Source organism: Pteropus medius, unplaced genomic scaffold (assembly GCF_902729225.1).
Source record: "Pteropus medius unplaced genomic scaffold, Ma_sr-lr_union100, whole genome shotgun sequence".
NCBI classification, from domain to species: Eukaryota; Metazoa; Chordata; class Mammalia; order Chiroptera; family Pteropodidae; genus Pteropus; species Pteropus medius.
Genome location: NW_024356336.1, coordinates 3,880,444 through 3,901,741, shown reverse-complemented (window position 1 = coordinate 3,901,741; position 21,298 = coordinate 3,880,444). Strand labels below are relative to the sequence as shown.

The 21,298-nt window shown below is 49.4% G+C and overlaps 1 long non-coding RNA gene across 1 annotated transcript; it reads left to right on the top strand.

Moving 5' to 3' along the window:
- The first annotated feature begins 12,171 nt into the window (after positions 1-12,171).
- Positions 12,172-20,538, top strand: LOC120601880 (uncharacterized). Its single transcript, XR_005652579.1, has 3 exons — positions 12,172-12,538; positions 13,001-13,219; positions 20,050-20,538. It is a non-coding gene; the product is annotated as an uncharacterized LOC120601880 (long non-coding RNA).
- Positions 20,539-21,298: the final 760 nt, after the last annotated feature.

The window sequence follows — 21,298 nt, the reverse complement described above, 5'->3', positions numbered from 1 at the left end:
TCACTACCTGAAAATATCTCGGTCCTCCCAGTATTGATGGAGTTGGGCCAATTGCTTGAGACGCATTGACAGAAAAGGTGGTCCCAGTTTTTGGCCTCTGGGGATTGTGGCCGAGGATGTCCAGGCGTGGGGAGAGGTGCGCACACAGGGAGACCCACACCCTCCTGGGGACACACGTACATGTGCACGTACCCTCTGTAGCACATGTTCATGCCTGCACATGTATGTGTGAACACTACAGGCATGTCCGCATGCACGCACATGTGAAGAATGCACAGCCACACACACGTGTGCTCATGCTCACATCCAGCTACAGTGCATGCACACACTTGTGCACACATATGCACGTGCCCATGGTCATGCCTCCACATGCACACACATGTACACATATACTCAAACATACTTATACTCTCACATATGTGTGTCCACACTGCAGGCACACCCCCCCACACTCACTAATGGGTGCTCATGCATATATTTGAACACACACATTCCCCTCTAATCCATGTACACACTCATATACATGTACAATTTTGTGCCACACACACTGACTCTGGCCCAGGCCTGCAGGTATAGAGAGAGACTGATTGAGGAAACAGAGAGACCTGGGTTCGAATCCTGGCTCTTTCCCTCCCTTTGGGTAGACATTTAACTTTCTGGGCCCCAGTTTTCCCATCTGTCCAAAGCATGACATGAGAGCCAGCTCTCAGAGTGGCTGTATAGTTAAGGGAGGCCACATCAATAAAGGGCCAGCCCATAGTCGGGCTTAGGATATAGTGACTCTTAGAATCAATGGCTGGATTGCCAGAAGTTGTGATTCTGGATGATGTTGCTGCTTCTCAGCTTTATTTTTCATGCCTTTCCTGACTAGGTCTGAACAGTTCCCTCTTCTCTGTCCCCATATGTACCCCATGCTCTGGCTATCGAGAACCACTTATAGTCCCTAAGCCCAATAGGCCTTTCAGATCTGCAGAGTTTTAACCACACTGTTCCCACTGCTTGGAATACTCTTCTCTACATCTCTCTTCATAACTCCTATTCATTCTACAAAACCAAGCTTAGGAGTCATGTCTTCAAAGAGGTCCTTCATGAATATACTCACCCCTACAGGTGCCTGTTTATTTGCCTGTCTCTCCCAATCTCCAGGGCCCAGTATGTAGTAATTACTCACCCAGTCACACCCTTAATAAGAGATTAGCAAATGAATCAATGTAGGGAGCTCAGCAAATTGATGTCTTGAGCCTCCTACCCTCATGAGGGGGTCTCTTGTCCCATCACTGAATTATAGGACTTATGAGAACAGTCCTGGCTGACACCAGTTGTTTCAAGTAAACATAATACTTTCACCTTCTCATTCAATGCTCCCACCAACTCCATGAGGTGGGGACTTTTATTGTCCTATTTTACAGGTAAGGAAGGTGAGGCGGGACAGGTGAAGTAGTGGGCCTGGGGTTGTCCGGCAACAGGGAGCTCAGCCTGACATCTGCGAGACTCCAGCATCTGAATCTCAGCTGCATCTCATGGGGAATGAGGAGATGACTGATCGAATGAATGAATGAGTGACAAGCTGAATGAATGAATGAATGACATGATGAATAGGCAGATACAGAAACCAATAAGCGCTTTATCTCCACAACCACATGTGACTTGCCCCATGACAAGCCCCCTCAATGCCACCAACCTTGGGGCAAATGCTATAGCCCCTTCCCCGCCCAGGAGCCTCTAGGGGTCTCAGGCATCCTCCATTTTCCTGACAGATCCCTTCCAACCCCCAACTCACAACTCCTTTTATTTGGTATACATGCCAGTAGACTCCGGGCCGTGGCTGTTTATGGGACATGGATGCTGGGTCCTGAGTGCTGGCAGGCACATTTATCTAGGTTGTCAGGGCCTCACAAACAGAGACAGTACAGGCGTCAGCCCAACGTCCAGCCCTCCTGCAGCCGATGAACAGAAATCCTTCCACAGTGAGTTAAAACCCCCTTGGCCACTACCCGCAACCTCCTGATCTGTAACGAGAGGGAAGTAGGTCAGTGGGAGCCTCTTGCCTGCGACATTGGCCCATAATTCATATAGGAAAGGTGTCAGGGATATATTTTGACTACAGAGTCATAAGCTCCAGGCTTTGGGTCTGTGAGTGCCATCCTGACAGTTAAATTGGTTGGAATTCAATTGTCTGTGACAAGAGGGCTGATTTTCCCAACCGCTTTCCTCCCGGGACTTCATAGCTCATGGGAGGAAGAGTTGAGAAGCCTGAGCTTGCATTAGTCCAGCCTCTGGCCAGCTGTCTGCCACGGTGCCTTCCCCAGCTCTGAACATGCCTGCCAGCACCCAGCTCAAGGCCTTTGTGGAGTCTGTACAAAAGCTGGGAGAGTGGGTGGACAAGTGGGACACCCTGATATTGGTGACTTGGTTGCAGTCTTGCTGTGTGATCTTAGGCAAATCTTTTTCCTTCTCTGGGCTTCAGTCTCCCATATTTTAAAATGTGAGAGTTCGTTGCTTCTCTCTTCTCTCTCCCTCCCTCTTTCCTACTTCCTCTCCCTACACACCTTTATGAAATCTCTATGTGTTATTCCTAGTTTGTCACCAGCACTGCATTGGATGCTAAGAGTACGTAAGACTCATAAACGTCTTAGCCCTTGAGGCAAGTTGATTAGATTGCTGTGTGGCCTCAGGCAAGGACCTCCCTCTTCCAGGGCTTGGGGGTGGGGGACTCGCACACTGGGGCTCTGAATGATAAGGCCTTGTTGAGGCAACCTTTGTCCTCAAGCTCTCAGGAAACTCCTGCTGGAAATAGCCAGGCAGAGCCCAATAACAGGAGCATCTAATTAAAACCTGGCAGGGTCTGGCCTCTGCCTCCCCGCCAGGGGTGATGTGGACACAGTAGTGCTTCTGCCAGATCCGGGTGATTTATGGACCTGCCCCAAAGGCCATGATGTTTGCACTTTTCAGTACGGGAGGCAGGGAGGGGACCGGGAAGAGGGTGTTTAATGAGGCAGGTAAATATTAGGTGAGATTGTGATGGCCACAGGCTAGGGGCCTGGCTGAGGGCCTCTCCTGGCTGGGAAGCATGAGGGATCCTGTCCGTGTCTGGGGCCTGTGGCGGCTGCTGCAGCTCTTGGGCTCCCACTTCAGAGCATGTGTCTGAGATGGGAGAGACTCATGCCTTTGCCTGAACCAAGTTCATGTTTTGTTTTCCTTCTCCAAGTGGGGAGGAAGAAGGCAGAGCCTATGGGTCAGAATTTTGTATTCAAATCCTGCCTCACCAGCTATGTGACATTGGGCACCGTTTCCTGCCACTCTGAACCTCAGTTTCCTCCTCTGTAAATTGGAAGGGATCAAATGCAGCTGAGAGTTTAACGGGGGAGCCGCCTGTGGATGGAGGCCACCGCGCTTGGTGCAAACTATGTGCAGCTGAGCCAGGAAGAGCAAACCCAGGACTGCGTGAGGGTCGAGGCTGCGTGTCGGCTTGCAAAGCCCACCCCATACCTGGTGAACGACAGGCACTCGTAGCGTCAGCTTATGCCTGGCCTTGAAGCTTGAGAAATGTCTCTCAGGCATCCTCAAAAGAGAAGACAGCAGCAAGAAAGGATATCCCGGGCCGAGGGAACAGCCTGTGTAAAGGCCAGGAGGTGGGACAAATATGGCCGTGGTCAGGAAATCATGACATGTCCTGGGTGACAGGAGCAGAGGGGCAGCAGAGTAGGCAGTGAGGCCGGAAGATCAATGGCGGGGGCGAGTGGGACCGAAGAGGCATGGTCAGCTTAGACTTTTCTTTCTCTTCAATTTGTTTTTTTTTTTTTTTGGTTTCATTCCTTTATATACTACCCAGTGGTGTAGTTTTATATCCCTGCGTCAATGTCATGTCACCCATGTGTTTCTTTAGTGCTGACAGTTTTTTTTCCTGCTTTTCCTTCAGCTTTCTCCACCCGCTCCTCCAAACTCAGACCATTCTCCCAGCCAGGTCGCCCACATTAACAACCTAGTCTTATTCTCCCATAATTGTCACATCTGTCCCCATGTTCATCTCATCACGATCGGGACACACGCGAGTACATATCTGAAGTTTTGTGATCGATTTCCTTAGATAGCAACAGGTTCGTATCACATCTGCTTTTCTCCACCTTGCTTTTTTCCCCACACAAACGTCTCCTGCTAATCTCTTGAGCTGAGGGGCATAGCTTTGCTCCCTCTGGCCGAGGACCGGGTAGCATTCCCTGGCATGGAGGCGCCTCCTGCATGCCGTTCCCTGACTCAGGGCATTGCTCTGGTTTTGTCTTTCTAATTTTTTGCCACTTCAAACGATGCTGCAGGGAACATTCTCCAGCACACAGCCTTAAGCGTTATGCGTTTGTTTCTGGGGGAGAGACTCCCAGGAGGGGAATTTGCTGGGCCCCAAGGTGGATTTTACATTTTCAGGGATGTAGTACAATCACTTTTCTAAGAGGCTGTAACACTTCACTTCTCCAGCAGTGATGATCGAGAGGATATTTTCTCCCCAGTCTGGTGGGGGTCAGGGATTTGATTTTTCAAGGCTCTCCCTGGCTGCAGAGTGGGAAATGGGTTAGAGGGAAAGATGCACTGATTTGGTTGATTATTTGATTGATATCTACCAGAGTGTGAACTCCGTGAGGGTAGAAACAGGGCTATCTCGTTCAGCCCTGGATCCTCCAGTAGTGGGAAACAGAGGAGGAGTTCAGTGGATACTGGTTGAATGAAAGGAGAAATGAGAGGATGGGTAGGTTGATGGTTGGTTGGGTGGGTAGATAAATGAAGGGATGGATTGGCGGGTCAGTGTGTGAGTGAGTGGAAGATAAATGGATGGGAGGGTAGGTGAGAGAATGAGGGATAGGCTGGTGGATGAAAAGGTGAGTATATGGGAGAATGGTAGATAAATGAGTGGATGGATGGATGGCTAGGTGGGTGGATGGATGACGGGTGAATAGATGGGTGGATGGATGGATGAATGGATGGATGAGTAGATGAATAAATTTTAAGAATAAGCCAGAATTTCTGGAGGCTTCCATCTTTCTCCAGTCCTAGGTATGGACGAATAAAAAATTGGTAAATTATAAGCTCTATCACCCTGCCCCCCCCAACACTGAGGAAATGGTAGCAGGACAGGCCATTGGAAGGGAGCTGGGAAAATGTGTCTCCAAGAGGAGAATTGATGAGCAGTCATAGATATTAATGAACAGAGTGATTTGTTCACCTTGTGCTGCTGGCACTGGCTGGAGACTCGAGGGGTGTAGTACCAAGCAGCTCCATCCCCAACGGCGTGCCCGTGCCCCGTGGCAGAGGGAAGGCTGTTGAAAGTTGGAGATGAGGCTCCTGGTGGAGGGCCCAGCTGTCTGGTGAGAGGCTGGAGAGGTACCTCCTCTCCAGATTTGATAAGAGTAACCAACATTTATCGAGAACTTACTGTGTTCAAGCGGCTGTACCTTATAAACATCTCATTACACCCATGGCAAACCCACAGGCAGCTATTCTTACTATGTCACCAATGAGGAAAAGGGAGTCTCAGGAAAGATAGGGCACTAGTCTGAGGTCACACAGCGAGGAAGTAAGAGCTGACCAGGTCTTGGCCACTTTCTCCCCTGCTCTTGCTACTTCTTTAAGGCCTGCCCAGTGTGTCCCACTTCTGCAGGAGCAAGTCCAAACCCCTCCCCTTCATATTCCAGCCTCCACCTACCTACTCAACCACTCCAAGTGATCTTCCCCAAACGGCCAGGCAGCTTGCAGCCTCTTCTGCCTCCTCTGCCTTCCAGAGGTATGCAGTAGGGGGAAATGTGGTTGTGGAATGAGAAGACCCACGTTCTGGTTCTGTCTCTGCTACTTTCTAGCCTCAGTGTCCCCATCTGTAAACTGGGTTTGTATCTGCTTTGGCAAGGATGCCGTGAGGAACTGCGACTTGTTCTCTTCTTGTGAGGGATATTATCATCCCTGACCTGACCCAAAGAGAATCTTTCTGGCCTATCCTGCAGGGTTTAGACCCTGGGTCTGTAAAACTCTCAGGGTCACCTCTGTGGGATGTAACAGTGAGACCACGACTCCTCGCTTCACCCCCAGCCTTTCTCCTGGACCATGCACTCAGTCCTCCTTGCCTCCACCTGCTCTCATCATCCTGACCTCTGACTTGTATCTTGCTTTTGTCATTGTCTTCCCTAGAACTCAACATCCAGGCATTCCTTCTTTGACTGCCGTTAGTTATTCTGCATAAATACCCTTTCTGGTACCAGCCCAGCTTGGGAACTTTGGCTTAAACACCTAGGGAGGAACGCAATCCTGCATGTTCAGCCCAGCCTCAGTCTGCATTCAATCACTTGATAAATATTTATTGAGGGTCTACTATGTGCCAGGCACTATGCTAGGAACTAGGGACATAGTGATAAAAACACTCAGATAACTCTCATGGAATTTATCTTTTTCAACAAAGGCATAAAAAATAAAAACTTTATAAATGGGACTTGGGCATTTTGCAGCCTTTGTTTAGTCTGAAGTCCACCAAGGGGTGGATGAATGAGTAGGAGCTGATTAAGCTCAATATTAAACAATTTGTCTGTACCTCAAATGGGGAGTGAGCTCCCTGTCACTGGAGGTGTGCAAGCAGATCCTAGACAACTCATCGACATGGCTCCTGGCATCAGTGAGGGGGTTGGGTCCGGGAATTTTAAGGCCTTTCCCAGCTCTGGGTGTCCTTGGCTATGGGTAGAGCCCGGCGAGGATCCCCTCCCAAGGAATTGTCCCAAGCCTCATGGCTCTGAGCCCATTTGCACTCAGGCTTCCTGGCTCCCAGCATCACACTGGCTTCTGGTCCCTCAAACCCGTAGGGTTCTGCCAGGCAGGCTCCCATCCTCAGGCTAGGAGGGGCCCTTCCCATCTGCCTCCTCCTGGGCCTGTCCTGTTTACGAGGCTGCTGTCTAGGGTTGCTGGGGTAACACTGGATCCGTGCCCCACTCCTAGCCCACCGACTTTTGGCCCTCTCCATGCTCAGGATGCAGCAGCTGCTCCTGTCTCCTGTCTGGGCGGACTTATTGGGTGGAAAACCACTGACGTGGGTGTTTGCAAGCACCCTGAGTCCATGAGATCCTGGGTTTTCTCCTTTAGCTCCAGCCAGGGGACCTTCTCCCCGCCTGTATAGGGTGGAGTAAAAACCCAGGCTCTGCGGCCAGGCCGTCTGGGTTCAAATCTTGCCCCATTGGCTGCCGCCCTAATCCTACCGGTAGAGATGTTCAGCTCCAAGGCGTCTGGAACTTCTCTGCATCCAGAGTAGAGCCCACTGTGCCTGTTCCAACATTGCATTCTCGTGGGTTTCTCTCTGATTCCTGGCAGAAGGCTGGGAGTCCGTGATGACTGATGGGCCACTTATTCTCTGAGACGCCCCCAACGTCCCTGTCACTTCTCTCCAGCCGGCCACTTGACCCTACCTAACGTGGGGCTGGTGTCCAGGAGGCCTTGTCCTCCCGAAGTCCCTCTCTCTTCTGGACCCTGTAGCCAGAGCCTAGTATCCCCTCACTCCACACTCGGAGGGACAGAATGAATTACAAGGAGCCCTGGAGTGGGAGGTGGGGGACCCCGAACCCCACCCAATTGACTAAACATTCACTGTTTAGCTTTAGATAGGTCACCTCCCTTCTCTGCACCTTAGCTTCCTGTCTAAGGTTAGGTCAAACCAGTGATTCTAGAGCATTCGTTCTTTTTCTCTGTTGTCCTTTTATTTGTGGTAACATTCTTCCTTCACCTAAGGATGAAATCTTAGGTGGAACAATATGAGCAAGAGTCAGGCTGACCAGGATGCAGGTGGGGATCTAGAAAATTCTTTAATGAAGACAAAGCAGAGTTAGGGGCTGTCAAGGAGAGGCAAGCTTTAGAATCACCTTGCCAGGTCCCTTGTCCTAGCAAAGCATGCCTCTCTCTCGTCCCATTCTCTCAGGTCCCTGTCTTGTTTAGAGTAATTGGTCCCATGAAGGCAAATGGCTTTGCATTCGAACGGGGCTTCCCAGAGACTTTTAGCCCTGAGACCACTTAGAGGGACTCTAAGGCGAGGCTGGGGACCGGAGGGCTTTTTGGGGCAGGTGGACTCTTGGCGGAGATGTGAGCAGCATGTTTTGTTTATACTGGAGGGTTTGTGACTTCACGATGAGAGTATTTTGGGAGAGACCGTCTCTCCAACATCTGGATTGGGGTAGGGACCAGCTGTTGCTCCCTTCTTCGCGTTCACGCTGTTGTCACGTGCGGGGACAGGCCGCCAAGTGCTGGCACGGGGGCTGAGCAGGAGGAATTCTCTCCCTCCCGCCGCTTTCTGTTTGTCCTCTGTTCTCCTTGGAAGGTTCTGGCTAGGCAGCAGGACCCAGAGGCCCAGTTTTGGATCCCAACTCCTGCTTGCTCACTGGTGGGGCAGGGGGCCAGGTAAACCACTTCCCCTGTGAACCCTGGGCTCTCACCTCTAAGATGGGAGTGACTAGTGGGACTTATCTCACATGGAGTAGGGAAGGTGAAATGAGACTGTGTAACAACACATTCGAGGGTCGACAATGGTGGATGCCTCTCCTCCCCTGCACCTGGGGTTCTGCACACAGGACGGGACCAAGGAACCTACACAGGGGAGGCCCCTCCCACACTTTCGCCAGTGGACTTTGTTCCGGGGCTTCTTTCCCTGACACGCATGCTCATTTTCTCAGACACACATGATACGGACATGCATCCATGTCGAGATGGACTCAGAAACAGATGCCTTCATTTATACTAACACATGAGCACTCACATCTGCCTTAAACATGCACGCGTGTGTACACACACACACACACACACACACACACACACCACACTTCGATCTGGTTCAGCCCAATGAGTGTATTTAAGCAGGTAGTGCTAGGCAGCGACTGCCAACTCTGAGGAAGGCAGATGAAGGCCACATCCTCCTGGAACGTCTAGTCTAATGGGGAGGCGGGGAGCAAACTCCTCAGTGGGCCCAAAACGCACCACACGAACAAAATCCTTCAGATTGGGGAAGGGTTATGGTGGAAATAACCGCGGGGGATCGTGAGGGTCCGTGGTGGTTGTGGAGGGAGAGGGGTTTCATTACGTGGGGAACAGGACCAGGAGATCCCCTTCTATACCCCCAAAGGCCATATTGAAATCAGAAGGAATGAGAAGGAGCCAGTCATAGAAAGATCTAGGGGAAGAAGTTTCCAGAGGAGGGAATCTCAAGGGTAAAGGTCGTGAGTTGCGGAGAGATGGTAGGACAGAACAGGTGGAGATGAGGCCACCGAGGGGGACGAGGCAGCCCACCATCAGGGCTGTCGTGTGAAGTTCAGGTGCTCTTCTCTTTGCGATGGGAAGTCACAAGTCATGAGAACCTTATCAGAGATTGTTCAAAGACCTCCACGTCCACCTGTGCAACCTCCCCGGCACTGACATGTGCATGGTACACATTCAGACACACACATGTATCCACTCTGTGACCCACACATGTGTGGTACCCGCTGTGGCACACAGGCACGTGGACCCTCAGACACACACAATACACACCGAGGCAAGCATGCATTGCTGTTTGAAGTCTGGGAAAGCAGAGCCAGGAGGAGCGGGGCGATGGAGAGAGCCACCGTGGCTCTGCTTCTCACCCACGGGCCTCAGTTTCCTCATCTGTAAAGCGAGCAAGGGCACTCGGCACCACTAAAGGCCACCACACCCTGAGGATGTGACACTGGGATAAAACGTGATTCTGATGTAAGCCTTGCAGTAGATTCAAAGCAGGAGAAATCAGCTCAGCAGGAAGCAGTCAAGGGAGGCTTCTTGGAGGAGGAGCGATTCAACCATACTTACTGCTTAGCCCATTCCTGTTGGAATAGAACCCAGAGCTGAGCCGCCCTTCAGACAGTCTGCATCAGGGAACAGGCAGGATGCCGGACCACCTCTGTGTTGCTGCCTGTGATGTGCATATGTGTGCATTTCACACATGCAACTGCACGGCTGATAAGATTATCCCCATTTTACAAATGAGGAAATCGAGGCTCAGTTCCCATGGCAAAAGTCAAAGAGATAGAAAGTTGGAGCAGAGTTAGGAATGTCAAGTCTCTCGCTCAGTTTGTAGAAGCCCTCACGGAGTCCCCTTTTTCAGCAGTTACTCTCTCTCTTCATTTCCCACATCTAGCCCCGTCTCATTCAATCCAACCCCAAGTTCTCTGAAAGTGACAGACTGACTCCCTGTGAATGGCAGGACCCAGAGTCATTATGAACAGAATCAGGGCCTAAGACCCTTTGAAGGATTCGGAGCCCCAGCATTTCTATCAAGTTCAGCTCCACTGAGTCTTTCCATCCCATGGGGATGTCCTTTGCGTGGGTAGGGGTTGAGCGGTGACCGTCTCTGTCTGTTTGCAGATGAGGGCAGTTGGGGCTGTCTTAGCCTCTTGAACAACCATGTCCTCCAGCAGGGACAATGGCAGGAACATCAAGGATGATAGTCAGTACAACTTCAGCCCTGTGTTTACATGGGTGGGTCCCCAGTCTCCTTCATAGCTGCCCGCAGGGTGGGGACACCCTCACTCTACATGGCTATGGGGAGTGCTGAGTGCTGGACTCAGACAGACTCGGGTTCATATCCTAGCCCCGCCTTGTCCTAGAGCTCTGCCTCTGCTCTGAGCCTCTCGGCTGTGACATGGGTATATGGAACAGCATTGGCCTCAATGCAGGACTTTGCCCGTCTCGCTCACTCCAGCATCCCCTGTGTCTGGAATCAAGTCAGTTCTTGGTAAGCACCTGTTGAAAGTGTGAACCACAGAGCTATTGTCAGAGTTAAATAAGAAAAAAACACGTAGAGGGTCCCGTTATCCAGTAGGTGTTTAATAAATGATCACCACTATATTCATGTAAAGTGATTGGAACAATGTCTGGAAAATGATAATAGTACAGTTAATAGTATTATGGAATATTATTGTCAGTTATTTGTCTATGATTTGAGTTTTGCGATAACAGTTGTTACACTGGGTGCCTACTATATGTCAGGCGTCATGCGGATCACTTTATAAGCCTCATTTTCATGAAATTTTCCCCACAGCCTGGGAGGGTGAGGGACATTTTATCATCCCCATTTCACTGAGGAGCAAACTGAGGCCCAGAGATGCTATAACTTTTTTCTCACTTTGAAACCAGGAAAAGAAGAAGCCAGAATCTGAATGGAGCTCCTCCGCGGACTATCCAGGGGCTGTTGTCCCAGCCTTGGTCCTTCCTGGACCATCTCGGCCATTTTTACCCCATTGTTTAGCCAAGGTCATTCTTCCAATCAACTTTATAGTAACTCACTTAAAAAAAATTTTAGCCTTGGCCTTAGCAGCAATATCCATGACTTCTCAGGTTGGAAGTGGTGATATATTTAGTATACACTAAAATAAATATTTGAGAATTACCTCCCCCCCCCAAAAAATTTGTCTTTTTTTTTTTTTTTTGCCAATGTGTCACCTGCCTCTATCTCGTGGCCACTGGGATGTTTAAAACTCATGTTGAGACTCATCCAGTTCGACTGTATTATTTCATGGGAGGAGGCACAGAAAAGTTCAGTGATTTGTTTATGGTGACACAGCAAGCACAACTCGGACCTCCTGACTCCAGGCTTGGGGCATCCCCCACCTCTCATGTGCATCTGGGAAAGGAAAGCCCCCTCAGGGAGGGGTCCTGCCTGACTCCAGGATGAGAGCAGATGGAGTTCTCAGACACCATCTCAGTTAATCCTCAGAGGCATCATTGTTCCCATTTTAAAGTCGAGGGAACTGAGGCTCAGAGAGGTAAAGAAACTCTTCAGAAGATATACAGCAAGTAAGGGGTAGAGATGGGATTCAAACTCCGGATTTGGGTGTTGCGCTGTAGAAAATGTGGCTAAGGATATGTGGACCCAGTAAGAGGGACACTGCTGCCTGGGGTGATGGGGTAGACACAGGCCAGCTGGGGAGCCTTTAAGTTTTGAGTCAACCAATTTTTTTTGCTTCCTGGCCTGAAATGTAGATGTGTTGTACCTTCCTGCTTTCTGGAATAGATTTAAGTCGTAGAGGCCTGTGCTGCAGCTGACGTGCTGCATATTTTTAACTCCGAGAAGAATCTCCCGGCCCTTCCAAGCCTTCCGCCAGCCTTACCTCCTTGGGCTCAGGAATGTAGCTTGCTTCCTGCCTTCAGTAGCCTCTCATTTTCTCCCCAGACCCAGCAGCCCCGTCTTCTCAAGTCCAGACAGCAAAAGGTCTTGGGAATTTTTGTAAAACTCTTAAACCTGGCTGCGAGCCAAAGGGAAACAGCTCTGAAAGGGCTGACACTGTCTGGGAGATGATAGAAATATGGCATTCCTGTGGCAGGCGATTCCTGAATTTACGGGGGACTGTAGGCAGGCCCATGAGCAACCCGGCCGGCCCTGATGACTGGATCTTCACAGCACCCAGACACACAGTGGGCAGGAAAATAAGAATGCCTGTGGCCAGTTATGCAGCTCTTGCTGTGGGCCAATGTTAATCTGTCTTCAGGCATTATCTCAGCAAAGCCTCGGGAGCTGGATGAGGTAAGCGTTATTGTCAGCTGCTCATCATCTCAGTTGAAGAAACTGAGTTTCAGAGAGATATAGTGACTGGCCTAAGGTCACACAGCTAGGGAGTGTTATAACTGGAATTTGAGCCCGGTCTTTACCATGACATCACCTTTATGCACACCTAGACACACTTGCACACCCACGTGTACATGCGCAAACTCAGACACAATACATGCAAACACACAAACACACATCTCCACATACAAGTACACACAGACATACCACATTCACACATGCAAGCACGATGGACACACAAATGAATGCACACACATGTGCACATATGTTCACGCACGTGCACACGCACACTAAGTTGTATGCACGTTCTGAGACCCAAAACCAAAGCACTGACCTGGCCATCTGGAGCAGGGCCAGGACTTGTCCCTCGGACTCTGGGAGCATCAGCTTCCTTCCACCTCTCTCTCTTCCTGCCCCCAGATGTTTGCTGTGGCTCCCGCCAGATGTGCTCAATGCCTCAGGATGTCTCAAAGACCCAGAGGCTGGGGGGTTGCCAGATTGCCCCCAGATGTCTCCACGACACAGCGACACCAGGCTGAGAGGAGCCAGACACTCGAAAGGGACCCATTGCCCTACGAAGTCACTGGATGCTCATCATGCAGAAGCATCAGGCCAGGCGGGCTAAGTTTTGTGTTTCAGGTGAGATCACTAAGTCTGAGTTCACCTTGAAGCCACTGTGGGACTCGGGGCTGACCCTCTACCTTCTCCGAGCCTCAGTTTCCACACCCATGCATTGGGGACAGCATGGCCAGCTTGGCCTCTCGAGGGTGTCCTGGGGCTGTTGACACTTAGAATTAAAACGAATCTCAAAGATCTCTTAGTTCTCAATTCGCAGATGGAAAAACTGAGGACTGTGACCACGCTGAGAGCCAGTGGCAAAACTGGGCTCAGAAACCAACGAAGGTCCAACAAACTTGGCAGAATAATATTTTATATTCAACTTAACCAGCTCCTTCAGTGGCAACATGTAATAGAACACAGGAATGAAAAAATTGTTCTGTCTTCTCGCTAGCAGGCCTGTCTGACATTTCCTTTTTGCCCCAAGACATTTTTCTCAGGGATTACTGACCAGCAAGACAGAATGTCTCTGAGAAGCATCCAGATGGCCCCAATACCAATGCCCTCAGTGTAGCAATTGCCTCTCCCCAGACCTTGGCCTTTGCCGTTTCACCCCAGGCTCTCCAGCCCAGTTTTGGAATTTCAGAGGCTTGGGAACAAGCACCACAATGCCGTGTACTGACATGGTCATGTGGCCCTCTTCTCTCAAGGAGGCAGTAAATCACAGCGTCAGGAATATAGGCTCTCAAGTGGGGCAGATGAGAGTTCAAATCCTGACCAAGTCCTTCACCAGCTGCGTGACCTTGGGCACATCATGTGATCTCTCTGAGCCTCACTTTTCCTATCTGTAAAATGGGGTGACCATATATCATGAGGCTTAAAAGAAATAACAGTGTGCGGTACTCAGTGGGGCTGGCCCAGGAAGCTCTTGGCTGACATTAGCGGCCTTGGACGTTCAGCCCCTTTTCCAGTGAGACAAAGGGACACACCCGAGGTAGCCCAGATTCAGAAGGCAGGTCAGAGCCCAGGGCAGGCTGACCCACATCTTGGCTCGGGCTTCAGGACAGCTCGCTGGACGATATGCAGTGTTTTCCCAAGTCTTCCCTCTGGAACAGACCTCGGGTTCGCTGCAGAAACTGAGCTTGCCTTTCTGAATTTCTCTTCTCAGACAAAAATCCCTGTAACTCGTCTCTGTGCCACTCGCTCAGGCTCAGGCCAATAAAAAGCTGACTGGGGCTGTTATTTTAAGGGCTGTCACCGTGTTTCCCTCCAAGGGTCTCTGCCGGAATTGGCCTCCGGTTCCCATGGCTGGTGGCAGAGCTCTGAGTTGGCTTTCAAGGGCCAGGTATAGACAGAGGGGCATAGCTGCTGCCAGGTGAGGGTAAGGCGGACCCCTGGCCCTTCCTCTTCTCCCTCCTTCATTCTTCAGCAACCTATGTACCTACTGTGTGTTCCCTTGGCCTCTGGTTAATACTTTTACAGACAAGAAAGCCACAGCTCAGAGAGGGACAATGCTTTCCTCAAGGCCACACAGCACAACAGTGAACAGTTCTCTGACTCCCAGCTCTGAATGAACCCCCTTCCCAGCTGCCTTTCTGCAGCTTCTTTCCTTTGTCTGCTGTCTCTTCTCTCACCAAACCCTTGCTTCTGTTCCCCTTCCTGCATTCTTCCCTGCCTCTTCTCTTTCCCCTTTTCTCCTCTCTTCTGGTTCTTTTTTTTGGAGCTCTTCTGACCCCACCTGCTTTTCCTATCACAATCACCATTGTGATAATACTGAGAAACACATCAGGAGAGGCGATGACACGTCAGAGCATTTTTGAGCTCTTCATGTACCCCAGGTTGTGAGCTGAGTCTGTCCGGTGTGTAACATCTTCCAACAACCCTAGGAGGTGAGCACATTACTGCATCGCCTAACAGGCAAGGACAGGGTGCCCAGAGGAACAAGCCACCTGCCAAGGTTATACGTGATGCTGAGGCTAGGGATGGGGTCTGCGTTTTGGTCTGGCTGACACTGGACACCTCCACATTTTATCTTCATTTTGTGATAGATGCACACACATGAAACCCCACACAAACACGTTTTAAAAATTAAGGTTTAACTTACAAAGTTTAACTCACAAAGTTTAAGCGAGCAGCTCAATGCATGTTTACATACATATACACCCATCACAAAATAGCCTTTCCCAACACCCTGGAAAGTTCCCCTGCGGCCCTTCCCAGTTGACACTGAGTCATCAGTCTTAATCCAAAACATGTGTGCCCCCAGCCAGACCTGGGCGAGAATCCCTATCGTGTCATTTCCAACAAGTTGCTTCACCTCTCTGAGCCTCAGTTTCTCAATCTGTAAAATGGAGCTATGTAAGGGCTGTCCAAAGTTACACGTACCCACAGAAAAGTGGAGCTTATTGTCACTATTATTAATATGCCAGAGCTTTGGCTGACCCCATTTCCAGCAATCTTGGAGGCTGATGTCACCCATCAGGCCCCTAGCTTCTCTCTGAGTTCCCAGGCCCTAGCCTGAGACGACCCCCTAGCCAGGCCTGCTTCACTGGGGAAATGAGGCACGTCGGCCCCTGACCCCAGCCTTTTGCCTGACCCCCAGACCACAGCCTGCAAGAGGCTCACCCCCTCCCCACCGCCCTGTGGCCCCCCTTGGTTGGTGAGGCTGCGCCTGCCTGTGCCCATTCATGTATTTTGTATTATAAAATGACTGCCGTCGCCATGGCAACATAAAAGGAACCGATCTCATTACTGAGGCCCGGACACATTATTTTCTCCAAGGAATTTCTTCTTTTCATTATTTCCCTCCAAAGGTCAGTTATCCTCTCAGGCGGGGCGGGGGGCGGCAGGGGGGCCCGCGAAAGGTGAGCCGGATTCATGGCAGAATTCCCCTGGCGGAATTTACAATCATTTTGCCTTTTTCCCCTGCTCTAATACCGTTGGAGAGATTTTCTTGCAGCTGAGAGGTTCTCTTTAACCCCTGCAGCCCTGGCAGGCAGGCTGTGCAGGCAGCAAACGGGGCTGTTCCCACTTGGCCGCCTTGGGACTCCCCACCCATCTCTGTGCCTTCTGCAAATGGTCACCTGAGGCCACCCAACTATATCCTGAGGACAGGGGAGTCTGGGGTTGGTCCCATTTGCCATGGAGGATTGGGGGCGCTGCTCCAAGAAAATTTGCTTTTTCTCTTAGTCCTCCTATTGGGGAAAACACTCCTTCAAAAGTCAATACTAGTGATAATAACAATAATTCATATTGATATTTGGAATGCAGTGTGGTGCAGTGATTAAGAATTTGGCTCTAGAGTCAGATAGGCCTGGGTTCAAGTCCTGGCTCTGCCACTTTCAGGCTGTGTGACCTTAGGCAGGTTGCTTCATCTCTCTGAGCTTCCGCTATAAAACAAGTCTCATACTGATATGTACCTCACAGGTGTGGAGTAAGGATGGAGTGAGACATGTATGTAAATCACTGAGCAGAGTAACAATAAATTTTTGCAATATTTATCTTTAGGTATATATATGTGCCAATTACTGTGTGTATAAGTTATCTATTGCTGTGTAACAAATCACCCCAAGGTTTAGTAGCTTAAAACACCATAATCATTTATCCTCTTTCATAGTTTCTATGGAATTTGGGAGTAGCCGGGTTCGGTGGTTCTGACTCAGGACTTCTCTTGCTCTTGTAGTCAAATGTCTAGGGCTGTAGTTGACTGGGACTGGCAGATCTAATTCTGAGATGGCTCACTCATGGCTGGCTATTGGTCAGAGGCCTCAGTTCCTCTGGGTCTCCACATGGGTTTATCCTCAGGGCTGCTTGAGCATCCTCATGATATGGTGGCTGGCTTGCCCTGGAATGAATGATCCAAGAGAGCGAGGTGAAAGCTACAGGGGCTTTCAAGACCTAGCCTCAGAAGTCATACGGCACCATGCCCGTCATCTTCTGTTGGTCACATAGGCTAGCTCTGAGTCAGTGTGGGAGGTTACTACACAAAATCATAAACAGCGGAAGCCAAGGATTATTTGAGACTATCTTGGAGGCTGGCTACCACACAGCACTACCTCCTTCATATATATAATCTCATTTGATCTTCATGACAAAGGTTTGAGGCTGATATCCATTTTACAGAGGAAGAAACTGAGGCTCAGAGAAGGCAAGTGGCTTGCCCAAGACTGAGAGAACTTCCAGTCCGATTCCAGGACCAGATTCTTTCTCTCCCACTTGTTTCTTATGGACCCAGTATTGTGTTTGTACTGGTTGGATTCTGCTGGTCTGAAGGGACAGAGATCTGCTGGGAAGAGAAAGCTTCGGGCAGCCTGAGTCTGTATTGCAGCTGGTTGGGGCAGAGCAGTGCACAGACACTCAACAAGTGAAGCCAGTCAAAACACTCCCCCCGACGAAGCCAGTGGAATAAGTGTGTTTGTAAAACTGACAGCGTTTTTGTTGACAGGCAAATGTCTATATTACATGGCAACAAATGGCTGGAAGATGCAAAATCGCAGTCAATCTTCAGGGAATTTTTTTTCTCTTTCAAAAAGAAAAGCTCTCCTACCACCAAACAGATGAATGATGTTTGCAGATCTTCCTCCCTGATCTAGCAAGTTCCTGGGGGTGCAGCATGGAGACCCAGGGACAGCCCCAGCCTCTTAGAACCAAACAGGGAGAGGTCGTCAGGGTCTTTTCAGGAAGCGAGACATTACTGACCTGAGGGAAGAAGGGCTGACCTGAGATGTCCGGAGAAGCCCTGGGAGTGAGGGGTGCCAGAACATCAGATCAATTGTCAGCCACTTTCCTCAGTTTGGCGCCAAATTTCTGGTGGACTTTGGAAAATGTAGCCTTCCTCCAACTCAGATATGCTCAGAACCTCCTAGGATAGCTGGCTGAGAATGCAGATACCCAGGCCCTGGCCCTGGAGATTCTGATTCAGCAGCCTGGGGGCGGGGGTGGCCCAGGTATCTGTATTTTTAATACTTGCCTACCTCTCCTCAGAAATGCTGATATAGGTTTTTCTGGAGCCACTCTGAAAAACTCATGGTGTGGAAGAAAGACTGTGTGCCCAGCACACTCCCGGCCACGCTTCAGGGCCCAGCTGGGCTAGGTCTCCAGAGAGCCATCTCTGACACCCTCTCTCATAGGACAGGTCACACTTGTAGTGATCCTGTGCCTACGCCCCCTGATTTTTTCTGGTTCAGTCTCTCAGAGCCACACAAGGGATGTCCGATGTTTGATTCCTCTGCCCAATAATAGTCTTTCAAATCTGGAAGTCATTGGTTCATTCATTCATTCATTTGATGTCTTATTGAGCATATACTACATGACAAGGAAGACAGCAGTGACTGCGACAGGCATGTTAATCCTCTCCCTTATGGAATCTGTAGTCCAGAGGGGGAGACAGATCAAACAAGCCAAGAGGCAAATAAATAAAATATCTGTAAAATTTAAGTGTCTCAGAGAGAATAAACAAGGAGTTTAGAGGGCAAATGAAGTGGCAGCCCCTTTACACTGGAGGGCTGAAAGATCTCTCTGAAGAGAAGACTTTCGGTTTGAGATCTAAAGATGTGAGGAGGCTGCTTACATAAAAAGTAGAAGAATGCCATTCCAGGCAGGGAGGGCAGCGTGTACAAAGGTCCTGGGGCAGGCAAGAGCTAGGCACATTCAAGGCATGGACAGAAGGCCAGTGTGGCTGGAATGGAGTAGGTGAAAGGCAGAGAGCGTGAGACAGTCAGGGAACTGACCACACCCAGGCTACAACGGAATTTGGATTGTCTTCTGAGTCTGATGGGAAGCTTTTGGAGGCTGTTATGGTTAGAGGTTAAAGAGTTCGCAAAAGACCATTCTTTGGACCAGAACGTTATTCTTTGGCAGGTGAAGTATTACCACTTTACCTGTTTCCTGGGAAACTTTTAGTAAATGTGGCCATTGCTACTGTTATTACTTAGACCTTAGCTGCTACCTCTTCCAGGAAGCCTTCCTTGCTTCTGCTCTGGCATCTTCAAAGCATTTATGATGAACATGCAAACATACCACAATGCACCAATACATTTGCAGAACTGTAGCCATTGCACATTTTGCAGGATGGCAGACTCTATGAGGGCTCAACCTCATTTTATATCTGTGTCTCCTCAGTCCCCCCTTATGAGAAGTGAGTAAGAGCAGTCTTTGCCAAGGTGGAATGCTGTGGTGACTGAGTAAGTAAATGCTCACAAACTGCTCACCACAGTGCTTGGTGCGCAGTGATGCCCATAGGTGTTGGCTGTACTTCTTATATACTCAGAGGATGTGTGTTGAATAAAGGTTTTGGGGTAGCTCCTGCTCCCCTGCTGCCCCCTTCACCCACCCCCTGAAGGGAGTTTGGCTCATCAAATCCTCCAGCATTGGCTAGGAATGTGTTTAGGTTTGCTACCTGGCTGTTCTTTTAATTTCTTGGATTTAATGTTGGTAAGATATACTCACACATACACTCACTCACTTTGGAGATCCCCTTGGGGATTTATGGTGTCCTGGTCCCTTTATGGTGGAAGGAGCTGGGAGCTGGTCTAAGGCTGGGAAGAAAATGACTCCTAGAGCTTGAGTCCCTAGGTGAAAGTATAGGATGACATTTTCCCTGAGAGGAGAAGTAGGCTGTAGGACATTAGCCCCCAGTGTGATGTCTGGAGTTTGAGTCACTCTACAGCCATCTATCTGTCCATCTGTCCATCCATTAGACAAATATTCACTGAGCACTGATTGTGTCCGACACTGGGGACCTAGCAGTGAACCAGACAGATGCCAGCCATCCTGACCTCACAGAGCTGACATTCCATATAGGATGGAAAAGGAGCCAATGTTTTGTGAGCACCTACTATGTACTGGGGATTTCTCCTACATGATTTTCATGCTTGTAAAACTAAGGTTGGTTTTATTGCTTCATTTTTCAGATACCAGCATGTGAAGTTTGGAGAGGTGAAGTCAATTGCCCAAGGTCACCAGCTCAAGGGTAGTCACACTGGAATTTGGACTCAGACTATCGGATTCTTTCCCCCAAGCCCCATCTTTCTACAGAGGGACAATTTAACTTGGAGGTTGTTGTTCTTCCTCCTCTGTGGTGACCCGATTCTTGACCTTGGTCTCCTTGAAGATAGGACTTGTGTCTTCTCCATTCTGGTTCCCCATGAATCCCACATGTTGCCTAATGGGTAGCAAGGGCATTAGCATAAGGCTATAAAACAGAACTAGTTCCAGTTCCTACTTCCTTTCGGACACTGGTTAACCCACCTCTACCAGGAAGCCTGCACTGATCAGTGATGGGGACTTTACCTTCCTTTCTCTGACCCCAGAGCCCAGCCTGTGTGTGGCATCATCTGTTTCACCATCCTTCTCTTACCCTTTCCTCTCCCTCCTCTAACCAGCGAATATTAATAAAGAGCTGCTGGGGTAAAATATGCTGTGGTTAAGGGTATCATCTCTGGGTTAGGAGAGTCTGGGTTTGAACTCCATTATTGCCACTAGATGTATGGCCTTGGGCAAGTCTCTTTACTGCCCGGAACATCAGTTTCTTCATCTCCAATGTCAGAGGGCTATTCTGAGGATTCATTACGATAAATTTAGAATTTCCTTCCATCATAATTATTAGTGGGGTGAATCTGGGAGACTGTAGGATCCAGGAAGAAAATTACTCTCCTTAGTAGAGCTCCTGATGACTTGCTAAGAGCAGATGAAGAGCCATGAATAGCGACTGAACGTCTCTTATTTTTATTTAGCCATCAGAGGAACTTTAGCAGAATGCTTATCACAATTCTTACAGCTGAGAATTGATCAAGGCACAGGAACACACAATTTCATGAAACATGTGTCTGAGCCTTCTCTCCTGAGCCCAAGCTCCTCTCCTTGGAACTCCATGGCATTTTCCAGCTTGGGACACAAACCTCAGGTTCCTAAAAACTCTCATTGGGTGGAACTTGTTAAGTCCCCCTTGGTTCCTTAATACTCCTGCCAGGTCATTTGTCTGAGAACTCCCATTAATTAGGCAGAGGTATCAATAATCCAGATACATCTTTCAGGTAATTTTTCCTTTTTTTTTTTAATGGATGTTGAGTTTCATTCTCATTAAGGCCCTAGAAAGCATGAGCTTCAGTGCTGGTACATTCAGCTTACGCAAAACACTGTAAGTGCGAAAATTTGCTTCTT